Source organism: Lissotriton helveticus, chromosome 7 (genome assembly GCF_964261635.1).
Source record: "Lissotriton helveticus chromosome 7, aLisHel1.1, whole genome shotgun sequence".
NCBI lineage: Eukaryota > Metazoa > Chordata > Amphibia > Caudata > Salamandridae > Lissotriton > Lissotriton helveticus.
Genome location: NC_136068.1, coordinates 1,135,900,901 through 1,135,920,625, shown reverse-complemented (window position 1 = coordinate 1,135,920,625; position 19,725 = coordinate 1,135,900,901).

Genomic DNA, 19,725 nt, shown 5'->3' with positions numbered 1-19,725 from the left:
TTTTTCAAATGCCACACTTTTGTCGTGCACGGCAGCCATTTTAGATGCCTTGACCAGACCCACTCTCTGCACGCTGTCGATCCTTAGCATGGCTCCCCACCCTCGCAAGCATCTTCCCCAGGCACTGGTCACCCCCGCTCTCTGTCTTATGCATGGGCAATAAACCTCCCCCCATCTGCGCTGCTCTTCCTTGAGAATCACACCCTGTGCCCGCCCGACACCTCCCTTTCGCCCTATTCACTACCGCACCCTCTGACACTCCTCTTCCTCTGTGTCCGATTGTCCAGGCCGGTACCAGGCTATCACCTAGCCTTGCAGATGTAGTTTATGGCCCCAGCTGTAAAGAATCACCCCTCTTCAAAGGAGTTACAGTAGATCAAGGCCCCCACCCGATGAGATCCGTCACACCACACGCGTTCCTACTATCTGAAAACCATCCTGTATTGTGATTGGGGAGGGGACCGAGCCTGAAGCGGAAGATTCCAGGGATGCCTCTTTGTACATCAAAGTTTTTACAATTATGTGTCACATTAAAAATATATAGCACTCCAACAAAGTAGTAGGATTATAAAACTTTAATAACTTATAAATATAAACAACGCAACAAAAACAGTAAAAACATTTAAACATTTTTAGGAAAAAAGAAGGAACAATGGTCAGTAGCGGTCGGTTGTGCCAATAGTCCCAAGGCAGCACAACGTCCTGAGTTCTGGACGGCACCCAGGTGATGTTGCCTGGGTGCCGCACTGGTTTTGGGTATCCTACAATGCTGCTCCGAATAACGGCGTGGGGCGTCCCGGGGGGTGGCTCATCAGTAGCGGTCTGTTGTGCGAATAGTCCCAAGGCAGCAGAACGCGCTCTGATGTGGATGGCACCCAGGTGATGTCAAGTAAGTTGCCGCACTGGTTTTGGTATCCCACAATGCTGCTCCGAATAACGGCGTGGGGCGCCCCAGGGGGGGGGGGGTGAGGCGACGTGAATGGGCCTCCCCAGGTGGAGGCTCGTCTGCTGTAGTGGGGCGCCCCTTTACCATTTCAGTTGCCATTACGCCGCTTTTGGTACACTGTGTCAAAATCCGCCATTCAGCTGAGTTGCGCCCACTCTTGCGGTGCAGCGATAGGCGGCTGCCACAGGACTCTCAAAATGGCGGCAGGCTCTTTCCTTTTTGGGCCTGGTCCACTGAAATGGCCCTGGGACACCTTGGAAATCGGACGCTTGTCTGCTAGGTCTTGGACCCCATTCTCGAAAGCGTCCCCTCAGCCTTGAGGATTCTACAAAAGTCTTGGGGGCCCCCGACTCCTGCAGGTTTCCGGTGGGGAGCGGCTGCCATGATTGCTCGCGGAATGACCACGACGGAGCCACGAGATGGTGGTGCTCTCCTGCTGACGCCAGCTTCAGTCTGAAACATCCAGAAACAAGGTGGGGCTTTCATCGTTTGGGAAAAAAAAAAAGTTTTCATCCAATGAAAAGTGTTATTTTTAGGTCATATGATCAAGCCTTCCATCATTAGGAAACCAAAAGTAAAATGAACCAATGAAAAGTTTTATAAACAAGTCACATGACCTGTTATGCGGCATAGGGTACAAAAAGCGTAGAAAATCCGTTGGCACTTGAGGCGGCGTCAGTAGCGGACCGATGTGCGAATAGGCCGAAGGCAGCACAACGCGCCAAGATCCGGATGGCACCGAGGTGGTGTCTAGCAAGTTGCCGCACTGGTGTGGCCATCCTACAATGCTGAAAGTCGGCGTGGGGCGCCCCGTTGGCCTGTGAGTTCGCGTCAGTAGCGGACCGATGTGCGAATAGGCCGAAGGCAGCACAACGCGCCAAGATCCGGATGGCACCGAGGTGGTGTCTAGCAAGTTGCCGCACTGGTGTGGCCATCCTACAATGCTGAAAGTCGGCGTGGGGCGCCCCGTTGGCCTGTGAGTTCGCGTCAGTAGCGGACCGATGTGCGAATAGGCCGAAGGCAGCACAACGCGCCAAGATCCGGATGGCAACGAGGTGGTGTCTAGCAAGTTGCCGCACTGGTGTGGCCATCCTACAATGCTGCGCCGAAAGTCGGCGTGGGGCGCTCCGTTGGCCTGTGAGTTTGCGTCAGTCAGTGGGGGTTGTTTGAGGATCTGACTGCATTGGAAAGCAATGTGATGCTGTGCGTTGCCCCCAAGATGAAGGTTCCTCGGCTGCAGTGGGGCGCCCCTTGGTGTTTCACTCGCTATGCAGCTGAGTTGCGTGCGCACTTGCGGCGAATAGGCCGAAGGCAGCACAACAATGTTTTCTGAATAGAAGACACCACAAGGCGCTGAGATTCGGTTGGCACCGAGGTGGTGTCTAGCAAATTGCCGCACTGGTGTGGCCATCCTACAATCCTGCTCCGAATAACGGCGTGGGGTGCCCGAAGGGGGGGGGGGAGGCGGCGTGAACGGGCCTTCCCAGGTGGAGGCTCGTCTGCTGTCGTGGGGCGCCCCTTTACCGTTTCAGTTGCCATTCAGCTGAGTTTCGGCCGCTCTTGATGCTACAGCGACAGGCGGCTGCAACAGGACTCTCAAAATGGCAGCCTGTTCTTTGGATTTGGGCCTGGTCCACTAAAATGGCCCTGGGACACCTTAGAACTCGGACGGTCGAATTTTTTTTCCTTTCCTCTACATGCAAAAAAGGTAAATGCCCGGTACGTTACCTGCCTCATCTGCCACGATGTACTCTCCAGAGGAACCGAAAAAAAATATAGTTATGGTAACTATACCATGCATCGTCATATGGAGAGGTGGCACCGATTAATTATAGTGCTGCACAAAAGAGAGATTTGGAGGAGAACCCCCGACCTGCCAGTACATTCACCAAAGAAGTGGCACTGACAGCATCAGAGGCAAGGGAAACGGTCCCAAATATTTAGAAGAACTTTGGAAAGATTAAAATGACATGTTTAGATTGTGGCAAATTAATTTCATGTGGACAGATGAGTATTACTCTAATAAATACAGCATATGAACATCATCATAGTCGATGGTTGGTAGAGACATTTTGACTATATCTTGGACCTGCCCGTCCTCGCCCAAAATGGCGCCGGAATAAATGGGACTCGTAACTCCTTGTTGTGTACTGGTTGCTGAACTTTGAAATCACGAGATACGTATGCAGTTTTGAAGCACATGGCGGGCGGGGACGAGAATTGATTGAATATTTCGACATCCCTATTGATATTAAGTTCTGATGTGTTATTGATTACTGTACTATTGAAAGTTCGAATTAACGTCACCCATGGTACTTGCCCGCAAATGTATATCTAGATAATTTTATTGTAACTGGCTCTGTCGTATTTTAATTATAAAATGTACGTCCACCGATTCCGCAACTGTTAGACACCTTAGTTCTTGCAACCTAATGGCCCGCCCGTTACGTTCCTCTACAGTGTAAATGTCTACTCATCATATATGATTACAGTTTGCTCCGTGGCCGGCCCACGTGGTTATAGGCCCGTATTTGTATACTGACATTTTCACAATAAAGGTTTTTAAAAGAAAACATGGTAGTAGTATTTACATTGGTAAAGTTTTTAATAATAGTCACTGTTTTAGAATCAGTAAAAGGCAAGTGAAATAAAGCAGTCCAATAACATGAAGGGTAAAAGGTATAATACGCAGGAACGCAGTAAAGATAAATGGTCAAGGGCTGTTGTGTTTCTACTTCTGCAACATAAAGTGATCGATAAGAATCTGATATTCAGGCGTATCGGCGACTAAGACAGCAGGCCGAGCCTCTTTTGCTCAACGGCTCCGTCATGGGACGAAGAAACACCCTTTTTCTCGAAAAAGGAATATATTTTACTTGCAGGACAGTTGTAAATTTTCCGGGAAAGTACATTAGCCTGGAACATTATAACATATGTTTAAGAAAAAATAATGTTCGAAAGTAATAAAAAGCGTAATTTTTAGGTCATATGACCAAGCCTTTCATCATTAGAATAAGAAAAGTAAAATGAACCAATGAAAAGTTTTATTAACAAGTCACATGACCTGTTATGCTTACGTTACGCGCTGTGCGCCGCGCCCCAGATCGCTTCCGGGAAGCTGCGCTTCGCGCACCGGAGCACTTCCGGATGCGCTAACGCGGCGCGTCATATGACGCATTACGCGACAATGCAGGTCCAGAATATAGTCAAAATGTCTCCACCAACCAGCGGTCGGAACACAACCCCTTTCAGCAGGCTAAAAAGTTCTGTTAAATGACAACAGAAGGGACGGGCAACAAGAACCATCATTCAAAGAGGGGAGGGCAAGTTCTTCTCTACCGGGTCACGTTGGGGCGCTACCGGAACTGATCGAATTGGTTGTCTACAGTGTTTCTGGATGTTTCAGACTGAAGCTGGCGTTAGCATGAGAGCACCACCATTTCGTAGCTCCGTCGTGGCCATTCCACGAGCAATCATGCTAGCCGCTCCCCACCAGAAGCCTGCGGGAGTCGGGGGCCCCCAAGACTTTTGTAGAATCTTCAAGGCTGAGGGGACGCTTTCGAGAATGGGGTCCAAGACCTAGCAGACAAGCGTCCGAGTTCCAAGGTGTTGCAGGCCCATTTTAGTGGACCACGCCCAAATCTGAAGAGCCGGCCGCCATTTTGAGAGTCCTGTGGCAGCCGCCTATCGCTGCACCGCAAGAGCGGGAGCAACTCAAGTACATGGTGAGCGAGACGCTGTAGTCAAAAGAGCAGGCGGTAAACAGCTGAATAGCGGAAGAAGCACAGTGTAGCAAAAGCGGGCGGAATGGCAACTGAAACGGTAAAGGGGCGCCCCACTACAGCGTGTCTTTAGGTGAAACGGATTGTGGGACAAGGTCAAGAATGGAAGACTCACCAAAAGGCAAAAGGTTCCGCTTGACCCCGGGAGCCGGCCACCTATGTCGGGGGCGATCTCAGGCCACACCAGGGCAACACGACTTGCGGAGGGGGCCGGAGCCAAGCGCCCCCTCCGAGTCCGCGCCATGACACCGTCCCTCGGGGGCCTCCGTCAAGCGGTTCAGGGTGGCACCGCATCACATTGTTTTCAAATGCAGTCACGTCCTCAAACAGCCCCCACTTACATTGAGAATAGTGAAGCTGTAGCAAGTGCAAATAGGCTTCAGACAGTGTTACAAGCACTCCTCAAAACTTTGAATTATCAGAGTGCATGAGTTTCATGCTCGATCGATTGAGCTAGCCGGATCGGGCAACAAAAAGTATAAAATAGTTATGTAAATAGTTATTTAATAAAATGTTTTACCCTGTTACTTTGCTGGTGTGTTGTATATATTTGTAATATTTGCATAGAGTTTATCGTTATTTTGGGCGGGGTGGGTGGCGGAGCAGAGCTGTCTTGCAGCCATCATGGTGTGGAGCTCAGTTCATCTCACTAGTTTCGTATTTCTCATGAGGGGTTGTTCCTAATGTTTCTATTTTAGCGAGGTCAAAAAGAGATCCCATTTGTGGCCTACTGATTTTGCTCAATTCCTTTTGTTTTTTTACACGATTTTTCACTATCTGCAAAGACTAAACAGAGTATTGCGACTCTGTGCTTGTTTGTAAATAGAGAATGAACCAAAGAGAACCAATTCTAAAACAATAAATGCTTGGATAACAATCAATCAAATGGAGAGAGAAGCAGGCACGACGGATTACAACGGGGGCAAAGGCCTGCGTTAACTACCCTTCACTATCTGCAAAGAGAGAGTACTCCTAATAGAAATGAGGGGGAGGGGGGGGCAGCATTCAAAGCAGATCAGTGTGCATAAACACGAAAATGTTTTTACTTACCACGTACTTGACATTCGACAGCTTATGATATTTGCTATTAAAAAACCATTGAAATTCACTGAAAGAACCATAGGTTAGAGACCATATATAGTTAGGAATTAGCATTTAAAAAACCTTGAAAATTCACTGAAAAAACCATAGGTTATAGACCATATATAGTTAGGGATTAGCATTTAAAAAACCTTATTTTACTCACACAAAACCATTGAAATTCCATATAACGCCGCACACGCCGAAGGTCTGTAAGCCGACACCCTATCACAGGTTCGGCATGCTGCACTAAAAAGGTTTTGAACGATTGATAAACATTTGGTTGCCGACCTGACTCCGGGGAACCTCGACGCTTGCAACATAAATACAAGCTGTCATCTAGTGAAAAACGGGTTCACATAACTGGTCTCAAGCATCTGGTCTGTGTTATCATCTTGGGAGAGCGTTATCAGCTGTAATAACGAACGGAGGCTGGCACTTTTTTCAACCGGGTTCCCCATATTATTTGGGCAAGACGAAGATTTTCCCAGGAACTACGGACTGACTAACGTTATCCTTTCATATGAGAACGTACTTTCGGCCTATACAGTGCAATACGTGGATCTATGTGGCAGTCTGAATGTAACTGCTTTGAATTTGCAAGCTTATTTTCTATTGCCCTGACGAAGTTCCAACAAGGCAAAAAGTGGAACGAAACGCGTTGGCTGTGCCTTTGATGTTTGAACGAAATTCAAAATAAAGAAGAATTTATACAAAACAAAGCGACTTCGAATACTGACTTTTCTAAGAGTGCACCTTCGTCTTCTGTTTCAAAATTCCATATATAGTTAGTTGCACTAACTATATATCGCGCACCCGCAATCCACTGCTGATGATGTCACATACTACATCATTCATGACATGGTCAGTGACATCACTGATGACATCACTGATGACATCTCAAATGACATCACTGATGACATCACTGATGACATCTCAAATGACATCACTGATAACATCTCAAATGACATCACTGATGACATCTCAAATGACATCACTGATGACATCACTGATGACATCTCATTTGACATCAATGACCACATCACTGATGATATCATTCATGTGACAATACAATGCATCTCCTCACACTTTAATATAACCTCTGTTACACCCAGTGTTAAATACAGAGTATAATTTTTGAAACCATTGACACACCAATACTAGTTACTACATACGCACTCAGTGATTCCTATGTTTACACACACATTCACTCATTTACCCATACAATCATTCATACATACAATCACTCATCTTTACAACACTATCATATGCACTCATACACCTATACAGACTCTCACACTCTGTCACTCATCCATGGAGTTACTCACACACCTAGTCAGTCCTGTAAATAATCAATCACACTTCTATTTTCTAATCTATACAGTTAAACATAGAGCACCTTACATTTTGAAACATATACTAACACATACTTACTCTCTTATACAATCATTGATACAAGTACACATTGATCTGCACAGAGTCACACACCTCCCAGCCAGCCACACACACACTCAGTCTCCCATACAAATACTTGGGCAATCAATCAATAACCCATATAGTTACTCATATAGCTACTGACCAACACATGCAGCAGTTTACAGAACAACAGACATAATGATGCACACATTAAGACAGTTTAGTCACTAACCCATGCACTCAGTGAGACACATTTAATCACTCACTCATACAGTCAGTCACGCACCTACTAAATCCTTCATCCAGACACTTCTACATCTACTCTTTCTTCAATATGTAAAACATATTTAAACTTTACAGAAACACACAGTCACTGGATGATGTCATCAGTGATGTCATTTGAGATGTCATCAGTGATGTCATCAGTGATGTCACTGACCATGTCATGAATGATGTAATATGTGACATCATCAGCAGTGGATTGCGGGTGCGCGATATATAGTTAGTGCAACTAACTATATATGGAATTTCAATGGTTTTGTGTGAGTAAAATAAGGTTTTTTAAATGCTAATCCCTAACTATATATGGTCTATAACCTATGGTTTTTTCAGTGAATATATATATATATATATATATATATATATATATATATATATATATATATATATATATATATATAAAAAGGGCATAGATACAAGCAATAAAAAACTCCAAGCAACATCATATAAATCTCCAATTTGTTCAGTACATAAAACACAGTAGTGTATACAATCTCTGTCCTATTGCAACGTCTTAGCATAAAAAAGTACAATCGAAATCTCCTAAAAATGTATAATTACATTATTTAATCTAGAATATGCTATGCAACAATCACTCATTTAGGTAAATCTAAAAAGTCAGATAGATCTAAAAAACAATAAAAAGTACACAGTGCCCAATTTCCTTAGCTGTTGCAATATGCTTTCCTTATTTTATTAGCATTCAATGTAGAAAGAGCAGCATTATAGCACACAAAGGGGTCATCTTGTGTCACCAAGTATTTCATTGCAGCTTTGTGAGATCTAATATTCTCGGCAACAAACATGGGTTTCAAATAAAGGGACCTGAATTTCTGATGCAGTTTGCAGAACAATAAAAAGTGCAATGTGTTTTGTTTACTTTGTCCATTACAGGGGCAGGAGGTCATATCGAAGGGACACGACCTCATGTAAGGAAAAGCAACTAGAAGGTGCATAATACCACATTTCAGTCTTACCAGAACAAAACGGTGCTGCATATTAGTTACGTATATTAGGGAGTTTATTTGCCCACTGCTTCTTGTACAGGGATTTATAAAATACTACTGATGATACTGACATTGTCTAGCTCATGTTTATCCAACCTAGTTTGGAAAAAAGTATCTTTAATCCTATTCTTGGTTCAGTGATGTGATCTGGGTAGAGTCAGACCAGATTGACAGATTAAACAATTTACCAAGAAGAGAGTTGATGTAGAATAACCAAGGTATACTTAGAGCCTTATCCATGACTAAACAGTCTAAGATAATAGTTATAGTGAAGCTAGTTTCTTCCTTTGCCCAGAAAGATACCCATAGCAACCGAGGTCTCAGTAAAAGTTTATCTTCTAAAAATTGAAGGCCATCCTCTTTATGAACAATGGTATCTGGGGTACGAGGTGGGTGGCAAACATAAAATTAAAATTAATTTTCCTCTATTTGCAGGGCATAGCCATTAACACGGCCCCAGAGGCCTGCCCCAAATAGAAGTAGTCATGCCCTTAGCTTTGTATATAGCTACCATTTCCTTAATGGGGGCTACTCAGTTTAGAGGAATATTTGGAAATCCCCTGGGAGACCCCAATTATTTGGGGACTAATATTCAATACTATGAAAAAATATGCAAATAGAATCCCCAAAAAGAAAAAGGAATTTACTGAGACTATAGGGGTGTTATAAATAAAAAGGTTCTGCATGGTTTCCGCATTTGGACACAGACCATAGGGAATATTTTAGTTGTATTGATCACCATTTTCTTGGATGCCATAAATTTACGAAATGCATTCACCAGTCTTTGCAGGGCCACCGGTGTTATAGCTAAAAGTACTGCATCATCAGCAAAAGGAAGCACTGATATTGAGTGTCCTGCAGCCTTCGGGACATCGGCCTGCAGGGACTGCAAATGGCTGCCCAGCCCTGATGAATTCTCCGTCCCACTTTAAACTTTGGCTATATAGGATCTCGAAGAGGCATGAAAGAAACCAAACAATTGGTGTAGGTGCATCTAAAGAGATCAAAGATGCCCTTAGTAAATTATGGTCAACTAAATCGAAAACACTGCTCAGGTTCGCAAAGCATATGCTTAAAGTGCCCACCTTGGCCCTAGTATATTTTCCAATTAGGAGCTCAAAATTAATACATTGTTCTACACTCTCCATCTGCATCCTGAAGCAACACGGTACTTGGGTCAAAATCAGTTGTTAATAAGCTCATTCCTCCACCGTCAACAGTAGGACTCTACTCATTACCTTCATTGAGAAGTCCAAAAGGGAAATTGGACAATATATTTAGGATCTGCTTTATCCCCCTTTTTATAAATAGGTATAATAATAGATGTCCCCTAGGAGGATGGGATCCTGACAGTCGACACTGAGTTAAAAACTCTGGTCAAAATGGGCACCCAGAGGTCAGGGGCAGATTTAAATACAACCACTGGCACTTCATCTGGATCAAGGGCCCATCCTCCAGCTCTGGCCTGAATGGCAAGCATAACTTATTCAGTAGTAATTTACAGCTTTCTAGGTCTCCAGTCACTTACCAATCCCTTTAAATGCCTTGTTGCAACCTCGTTATTCTGTGTATAAATATCAGAAAAGTGTTCCCACCCAAGAATCGCAAGGAACGAAGTAGCTGAACATCATCATTTTTTAGTTCTTATTCTCTGCCACAAGGGCAAGATTATCCCAAGCTTAATTCTGAAGCATTTTTATCCTTGTGTCCCCGGCCTGTTTGTATTGACTGCGCAAGGTCTTAATGACCAAAGTATGCCACGAAGAGCGACTCAAGGCCTGTTTAAGGAACCAATGTGCTAGAGTGCAGGCGTTATCGAACCATCACCTTTTATTATTCCCTGATCCAGTAGGATGGCAAGTCAGGAGTAATTTTAGGGAGCTAATGACATTATTTAAAAGAAATTGTAACAAATTGGGTACAATGGCCTCCTATAGGCAGTAATTATTTTCCCTATTTTTTTCGCGATTATTCTTCGTAGCATAACATTAGGAGCAACGCATTTCAATTGAATTCTTACACCATTAGGCCTGCTTGAGGTAATATTATTCATTATACAAAATGAGTTGTGCCTCTTGAACCCAAAAATAAAATGACAATAAAATCAGATGATGATCATTAAGGTCTGTCGGAACTGTGATGGGTGTGCAACACATAGCATTTATGATGCAGATATCAATACATGGTCTATAATTGTAGCTGAATTTGTACCAAAAAATGTTGGGACTAACTGTCCATTTGTGTCATAATCACACCTCAATAGTTGAAAATCATATTTGGCAATAATGAAATGCATGGCTTCATCATATTTATTGTGGCAGAATTGGTAATTTCCCACCCCATCATGATCAATACGGCTGCATGCCCGTGTATCAGATAATGCACAGGCATGTATATTAAAATCGCCTGCCCATAGTAATACAAAATGTGTATGTATAAGGCTTAGAAAGGATTGCAGATAATGGTCAAGTGCCGTTGCCACCCTACTGTGTGTTAGATCTAAAACATTATTATGGAAATTTATTATAACCAAATCTTTGAGATCTTTTTTAACGTTCACTGAGATTTGTTTGAAATAAGGGTCAAGAGCATCCTTTTGCCCACACAGCATGTGATGCTATTGCATCTAGAAAGTATGAGGAGAACCCTTCAACATGGACAGGTTTTGTACACCTAGGGGCATATTATCAAGCCGGGGCGATAAAATTATCGCCCCTTTATCGGCAGAAAACTGCAGATAAAGCAGCAATAATGGGCTTGATAATATGCTCCATGGAATTTCAATCGAAGCCCATGTTAGATGTGATAATATGGACCCTTGTTTCTTGCATGCATATTCTATCAAATTCAGATATGGTATTAATTCAGTCAGTGTTCCCTATTTTATTTGTGAGCCCATTCATATTGCATGTGGCAAACCTATATTTTCCTCACACATATGCACCAATTGAGTTCATAATTGGGTTTGCAATTGTGGCCACAATTAGTGATGTACTAGAAATGGGTTGATTATCACAATTAATATTATCTGGCTTAGATATTTCCCCTCTATGCTCAGTTGCAAAACCAAATCCGCAATTAATACCACTGAAGAACAGATAACAATCATGTACCTTAAATACATTTGGCCTGATTCACAAAAGTAAACTTAGACCAAAAGTCTAAGTTTAGACCTGAAGTCTAAATTTAGACCCGAATTCTATCTTTACTACTACTAAAGGTAGACCTTTGGTCTAAGTTTAGACCGAAAGTATAACTTAGACCAAAAGTGTAACTTCAGTAGTAGTAAAGTAAGACTTTTGGCCTATGTTAGACTTTTGGTCTAAACTGAAACCAAATATCTAACTTTAGTAGTAGTTAACCCTGGGTGTAGTTCACGTAATAGTGCTATGCGTAGCTATGCGAAGTGCACTTCGCACTACGCAAACTGCGTAGTGCACTGTGCAAAATGCTGCTCACACTGATTGCACAGTGCCGGATGCTTGTCCGCGCTGTGCAATCCGTGCAAACTGCATCTTGCACAGTGCAAGCGGTCGTTTTCTGCCACTCAAATAGATTTCTACTCGAGCGGCAGCTTTCTCAACGTGGACTGGTAGTTTCTCATCGCGAGCGGTTGCGAGCATACCCAACCACTTGCAATGAGAAACATGTCCTCCCCGCGTTGAGAATACGCTGGGAGGTTTATTTTCCACGCTCGCGATCGGCAACTTGATGTTGCTGATCGCAAACGAGGAAAAAGTCTCACCGAGATGTCATTTTGCTTGCTCGCAGTCGCCAACTTGACTTTGAGGACCGCGAACAAGCAAAAAATTACCGCTAGGCGTGTTTGCACTGAGCTACTTGCAATTTGCGTAGTGCGAAGTAGCGCAAACTTCGCAAGCTATGCGAGCGTAGCATAGTACTTCGCTCACGGTTAGTAGTAGTTAAGTTAGACTTTAGATCTAAACTTAGACTTCAAATTTAAACTTACACTTTAGGTCTAAGTTTACATTTGTGAATCCGGCCCATCCTCTCTACAGTAAATCTCACAGTATCAACCACACAATATTCACTACAACTGAGTCAATCTTTATCTTCTAGGGTACTTAGTACCTGATATCTATTTGATAAAAATAGGTCATGGGAACGGGCATAGGGTAGCCTTGATGCCTGTGCATTTTGGATGCAAGCATGGGGGTTGTTATGAATTTGTAAGTGTCAATAACAAAAATGCAATTGTAATAGTGGTGCTTATGCGTCGATATCTCTGGCTATACAAGGATTTAAGAAATTCACAACAATGCAATCTCCCTCAAAGCTTGTCGTTCAGGGGCCAATCCACCTCACTCTCTGTGTGAATAAAATTTGTTGTGGACTAGCTGGAAAGAACTGGCATTTAGAGTTGAAACACTTTATTCTTTAAGCATTCTATGTGCTCCCTAACTCCAGTTTTAAATGGGGGGACATTAACCAGGACTTCCACATAAGAGAAACATGCTTGTGGGAGGTTAATAGTAGCGCTGGGAGGAATTTGTGTTGCCACGTTACGCAAAGATCCGTGAAATGGTAAAAAATTTCCACGAGCACGCAAAGGTTCCACGAACACGCGGGATTGCTTGTTTCGCCCGTTCGCAATGCTTTTTTCCTGTGCTCGGGGAGAAATACCTTGCAGAAATCACAAGAGTTTCTCAGGCAGTAGCCTGAGGAGGGAACAAGAGGCAGTAGGGTGCTGGAAGACGGTCAGCCTCCAAACAAATCTGACATACACAATAGAGACCGTTCCCAGGATAAGACCTAAGTCATGAAGGGTGAGTTGCCCACTAGTTATTGGGCATCTCACAAAAAGTGATGGACTGGCATCACACTCCACCCGGAGTCATGCTTCATCATCTGCCAGTCCTCGCCCTCCAAAAACCGCGTTTGATGGAGGACAGGCATGCACCTGGAGACAGGGATGCACTTCTAAGTGAGTGGGGGCCCAGAGTGAGGAGTGATTTAAAAAGCCATCACAGTGCACTCCGTGGGTATGATCAGTATCATTATCCACTAGATGGGTCCATGGACCCTGAAAGAGGGTTAACTTGCCTCCACGGGGAGGAGGTGAGGCGCACGCTGTAGGTGAACCTACGAGAGCTACACTGACTTATGTGTGGTCACAGGCACTTCCTGAGGACATCGCTTCCTCCTCCCATCGGGCAAGTTAACCCTCTTTCAGGGTCCATGGACCCATCTAGTGGATAATGATACTGATCATACCCACGGAGTGGCACTGCCAAAACGTTTGGTAAGATTGGAGCCCTTGTATGTGGTCCTGACGAATGCCATGTACCAATAAGGACAAATTGGCAGAAACATGTTGACCACCTCTTAAAAAACCTCACAGCGGTGATGGGATAATAGTGTCCTTATTCACCGCATCATTTGTTTTTAAATCCACACAGTCCCCCGTTGAATAAAGGATGTATGGGTGCAGTGTGATGGCTTTTTAAATCACTCCTCACTCTGGGCCCCGACTCACTTAGAAGTGCATCCCTGTCTCCAGGTGCATGCCCGTCCTCCATCAAACGCGGCTTTTGGAGGGCGAGTCCATCACTTTTTGTGAGATGCCCAATAACTAGTGGGCAACTCACCCTTCATGAATTAGGTCTTATCCTGGGAACGGTCTCTATTGTGTATGTCAGAAATACCTTGCAAACACGCATTTTTAAATCGCGAGCAGGCGATAAATTCTGCGAAGCCGCGGATCATGGAATTTTTGGCAATTCTGCGTTCTCCACGGAACGCAAATTAACCCAAATTCCACAAATTCCGCGAGCGGAATGGAATTTACTGCCCAGGCCTAGTTAATAGTTGCTTGCCCTGGAAAGTGAATATGTTTACAGGATGAATATTTATCTATTTGGGCTGGGTGATTTTGGTGTCTGAGTGGGGATCATGTTTATAGGTCCCATCGCTTGGCAGGCCTAGAGATTCAGGCGAATCTGACTGAAAGCTGAGCGTGCACTAGGTTGGTCACCAATCCCTACAAATGTATCATAATTGGACAGCTTAGTATTTGTAGCTCACACTTCCTTATCCAGTGTAATCGTAATCTGTGTTCCAGCAGCAGCCGGTAGTGGGAGTACCGGGTGGGAGGTGACGTGGTGAGGGGGAGGGGCAGGGAGGGGAGTAGTAATGTATGGATTACGGAGTTTAACAGAAAAGTAAACATAAAAATAAATAAAACAAATTTCGTTGCGCGCACTGCATCGCATTTGATGATGCAGTGCACGCAACAAAATTAGTTTTATTTATTTTTATGTTTACTTACCTGTTAAACTCCGTAATCCATACATTACTACCCCCACCCTGCCCCTCCCCCTCCCCACGTCACAGCCCGCCCGATACTCCCACTACCGGCCGTGGCTGCTGTGTTCTGTATATATATTTTACACCAGGATATAGTAGTTTCCCTTCCACCCTCTAACTTAGACAATTTCTTTTTAAGTGGCAGCAATAATTCATTTGCAATAGCTGTTAGTTTGCCCCAAAACGGTTTTCAGGAAGGTTTATCCATGTCATTATAATGTTCAGTAGTCCCCTAGAAAACTGACGGGTCAAGGGAGTTCCAATTTATAGTCATGCTTTTTCTTTTACATTTTGCAAGGAGGTCTGACGTTGTGGTAACAAGAGCACCGCCCCTCCGGGAGTGCTCAATGATTGTTTAACAGGAAACCATCCTGGCCCTCAATGAATTAATTACTCAGGCACTCATGGTCATTAGGTGCCCCAGAATCTTGCTCAACAATAGGTACCACTAATTTGCCTTTCCCATTTGACCCAGGTGCACTCAACGATAAGCTCCGTTTAGCCAGGTCTACCACCTTAGTTAAGGCTCCCACTGCTTGTGATAGAAAGGAGTTTATAGTGGTCCACTTGGGACTTCGGAGGTTTAGTACCTCCAGCCTTACATTTAACCATTTTACTTTACTTTTGTGGGCAAAGCCTCCAGAACCACCTAGTATAATGTCAGCAGCAATAATTACTTACAAGTTAGCTGGTTCACTCTGGTTCACTCTCCCTCACCAAAGACCCCACCGCCGCTAGATTCAACTTCCAGAAAGGAATGCAGGACGTCGCAGTCCGGATGACCAACAGCTGCCTAAAGCTCAATGCCAAGAAGACAGAAGTCCTCGTTCTTGGAACCACCCCTTCAGCATGGGACAACACCTGGTGGACAACTGCCCTCGGTAGCCCATCTACCCCATCGGACCACGCCAAGAACATTGGCATCGTACTCGGCTCATCCCTCACCATGAACCAACAGCTCAACGCCGTCACCTCCGGCTGCTTCAACACCCTCCAAATCCTGGGTAACACCTTCAAATGGATCCCCCCTAAGTCAAGGAAGACAGTCACCCATGCACTCATCACCAGCAGACTGGACTATGGAAACGCACTCTACACTAGCATAAACAATACCCTACTCCGTAAGCTGCAGATGATACAGAACACCGCCGTTAGACTCGTCCTTGGCATCCCCCGACACAAACACATCAGCCAACACCTACGAACGCTCCACTGGCTCCCCGTGGAGGAAAGAGTCACATTCAAGGTCCTCACCCACGCATACGAATGTCTAAACAACACCAAATCCAAATACCTCAACGACAGAGTCAACTTTCACGCACCAAAAAGAAACCTCCGGTCATCCAACCTTACACTGGCTGAAACCCCGTGCATCCACAGAGCCTGAGCGGGCAGAAGATCCTTCTCTTACATTGCAGCCAAAACCTGGAACGAAATCCCAGCAGACTTCAGACGCGCCCCCTTCCTGAACACCTCCAGGAAGGCTCTCAAGACCTGGCTCTTTGGCTAAACAGACCCGCGGACCCCCCTCCCTCAGCACCTTGAAGACGGGTGAGTAGAGCGCTTACAATACCCCTGATTGATTGATTGATTGACTCCAGGTTCAGCGGCTCTGAATTCCCTTTTTAAAACTTATCCCCGGCCCAGGAACCACAAGAATAGGTAAAGAATGTGGGCTGCGGACCAAGTTGGTGGGCACAGAGCTGCCATTCCCTGCCACTGATAGGCACAAAGGGCCCGCTTTTGGCCTAGTCTTTGCCCGGGCACATGCCTAAGTGTGTCCCATGCTACAGGAGCCCAAGTCCCGATTTCACCAGCGCCTGCTGGCACGGTTATGACAATAGTAATGTTGCTGCCTGGGACATGTGTTCTGCTGGCTCTGCTGCAGTTAAAGATTCAGGCTCTGCGAGAGTCCTGGTCCTGATTTCAACAGCTCCTCCGGATGCGGTTCTGACGATGGCTGAGTTTCCACGTTGCTCTCTGGGGCATGTGATCTGCCCCCTCTGCGGCAGTGAAAGAGTCTCTTAGTTCCTTGTTCCTGTGCTCCTGTGGCTGGAGTTGTGCCCCAAATTAATTATACTTACTCACACTGGAATAATTGTGTAATTTAATTAATTTTTCATCACAAGAGTAATGCGTAATTACTGAAATTACTCCAATTTCTCTGGCTTAATTAATATTTTTCCCAGGCCTACTGCAGACCTCTAAAAAGCAGGTCTTGAGACGGTTTACTTGTACGACCCTGAAGTGGTTCCAAGAGGTGTTGAGGTCCACCAGGTAGGTGACCTCCCCTTTATATTTTTTTACCTCTTTTGCCCCGGTCCACCAGACGTTCAAGGTCCAGGGAACCACAGGCTCCATCAGCCACACCTTTTGCCCAGACTAATACTCTACCAGAGTGACCTTCTTGTTGTACCAGTGTTTGATGACTTCCTGGCTGGTCTCCAGGTTCATGATGGCCTCTTTCCAGTAGTGCTTCATCTGATACCTGTAAGGCAACATGTAGCTCACTATGGGCCAGATGTACGACCCTATTTTGCATGTGCAAACGGGTTTGCGACCCGTTTACGCATGCAAAATACTATAGGGCCATTTACAATTCCCATTCCCTAATAGCAACACTTTACCCCATGTATGAATGTTTTGTAGCCACTATTGAGATCACAAAACACTCTCAATTTAACGTCCTCTTCAAGAGGGTGTCAATGCACTCGAAAACGGGAAGCGTTCCCCAGGGGACACCTTCCCCTTTGCAAATGGAGGGGAAAATATTTTTTAGGGGCAGGCAGTGGTCCCAGGGACAACTACCTGGCTTTAAAAAATTAAACAAAAACATTTATTTTTCTTTTTTCAAATGCATCCCCTTTTTTGAATGAAAATGGGCTGCATTTATAAAAAAGAAAAACTGCTTTATTCAAAAGCAGTCCCAGACATGGAGGTCTGCTGAGCCCAGCAGGCCACCATCCTTGGGAGGACCAGCCATTCCCAATGGGGTTGCAAGTTGCGAGTGCCTCTTGAACATTCATGAGGCATGCAATTTGCGACCCCATTGGGAATTGCAAACAGTGTCTCAGACGCTGTTGTACATAGCATTTTGCGACACGCATATTGCAACTCTCAAACGAGTGCAATTTGCGAGTCACAAATTGTCATGTTTGTACATCTGGCCCTATATCTTGAGGGGATTACCTTGGAGCTTGCTCCCAAACCTTCTTCAAAAGACTAAGAGGTCCACACACAGGGTGACCAAACAGAAGTTCAAAAGAACTGAACCCCACTCTCTTGTGAGGCACTTCCCTGCATGCAAACTGCAGGCGTGGCAAAAGGTTGTCTCATTTACTACTCAAGGGCTCTGATAGTACCATTATCACACCTTACAGTGTCCTGTTGACTCTTTTAATGAGCCATTGATTTGCGGGTGGTGTGGTATGAAGACCTTATAGGTTAACTCACATACAGCCCATATTACCTCAATGTTCTTAGACATTATGTGGGTGCTTTTGTCCCACACAATCTCCTTGGTGAGACCCATATGGGTAAATATCCCCATCAGTACCCTGTGCACCACAGATGCAGTCACAGATCTCAGAGGAAAGGTCTCAGGGTAACAGGTGGCAAAGACCACCAAGACCAGGGCACATTTGTTGCCAAAGCCAGTCTTGGTGTCCAGATGCCCAACAATATCAATGCCCAGCCTTTCAAATGGTGTTTCCACTGAATGGAATGGAAGCAGGGGGGGAGGGGGGGTTGTCTTATCCCTGAATTACCACTGGCCTACAGGCCATGCAGGATCTCAGTGAATCCTCAACTGTGGTCAGTAAAGAAGGTGGCCAGTTGGTCAAATGTTTTAGCCTGCCCCTGATGCCCTGCCAGGGGGATGTCATGAGCCATCTCCACTAGGAAGGTCCAGTAGCACTGGAAGGGCTCTAACACATTGGCTGCTCGAGGCTCAGGACTTTAGGCTTATATATAGAGGAGACCATTCTGCTAATGAACGAGATGATCAAAAGAGATGTTGACAGCTGCCTGGGCTTCGGCCTGCTGCTGTATGCCTTTAAGAGTGGAACAATCCCTCTATGTCATGCCCGGGACAGAACCCCCTTCAGTTTGCCACCTGGCAAACTCAGGCAGGTCTCCCTGGGTTGCAATGTCTTCCCCTGAACGTTCTGGGGATTCACCCTCAGGATCAGCCTCTGCCCATATCTTGCAGATTTCTGGGGCAGGTTTCCTACGACTCTGTCCTTCCTCTTCTTGGTAGGCATCTGCCCCACTCTTCCAGGCTTGAGGTCTTTCTGATTCACCCGACGGGCTGCCGTGGACCATGTAGTGAGGAACTCTCACTCAGGCAATGCCAACATCCACAAGTGAGCCTGAGCTCCACCTCTTCCCAAATGGTGTGCTTTAGGTAATTTCCTAACAGGCTTGTCTGGACTTACAGCTGTCTATAGGAACATTGAGACCCTCCCCAGTCAAAGAAATCTCGAGCTACTGGATAGACTCACCTGGTTTCAGCTGCCAAAACCTGGTGTAATACATCAAGGACTACCTGCTCTGAGGACATCAACTGACACCTAACAATAGTCATTTTGACTCCTGTGTCATTGATGGTGAGCCTCTGTCTATACTTTGTAGTATTGTCAGACATGTGAGCTTTAGGTACCATCACTTTGTCACTCAGTGATACTAGTGTCACCTCTGCACTTCCACCCAAAATTAACTTGGGCAACCTCCTACCTGAGAAGTACAGTGGCAATTGCTGGGATAGGCCCACCAGTGGGTGCTGCTTCCTGAGGGAACAGTTGGCACCCCCATCTGTGCCTGCACAGGTATCATTCTTAGCACTTGGATTTAAAGTAGCTGGGGATCTCCTTCGCATTAAACGCATCCT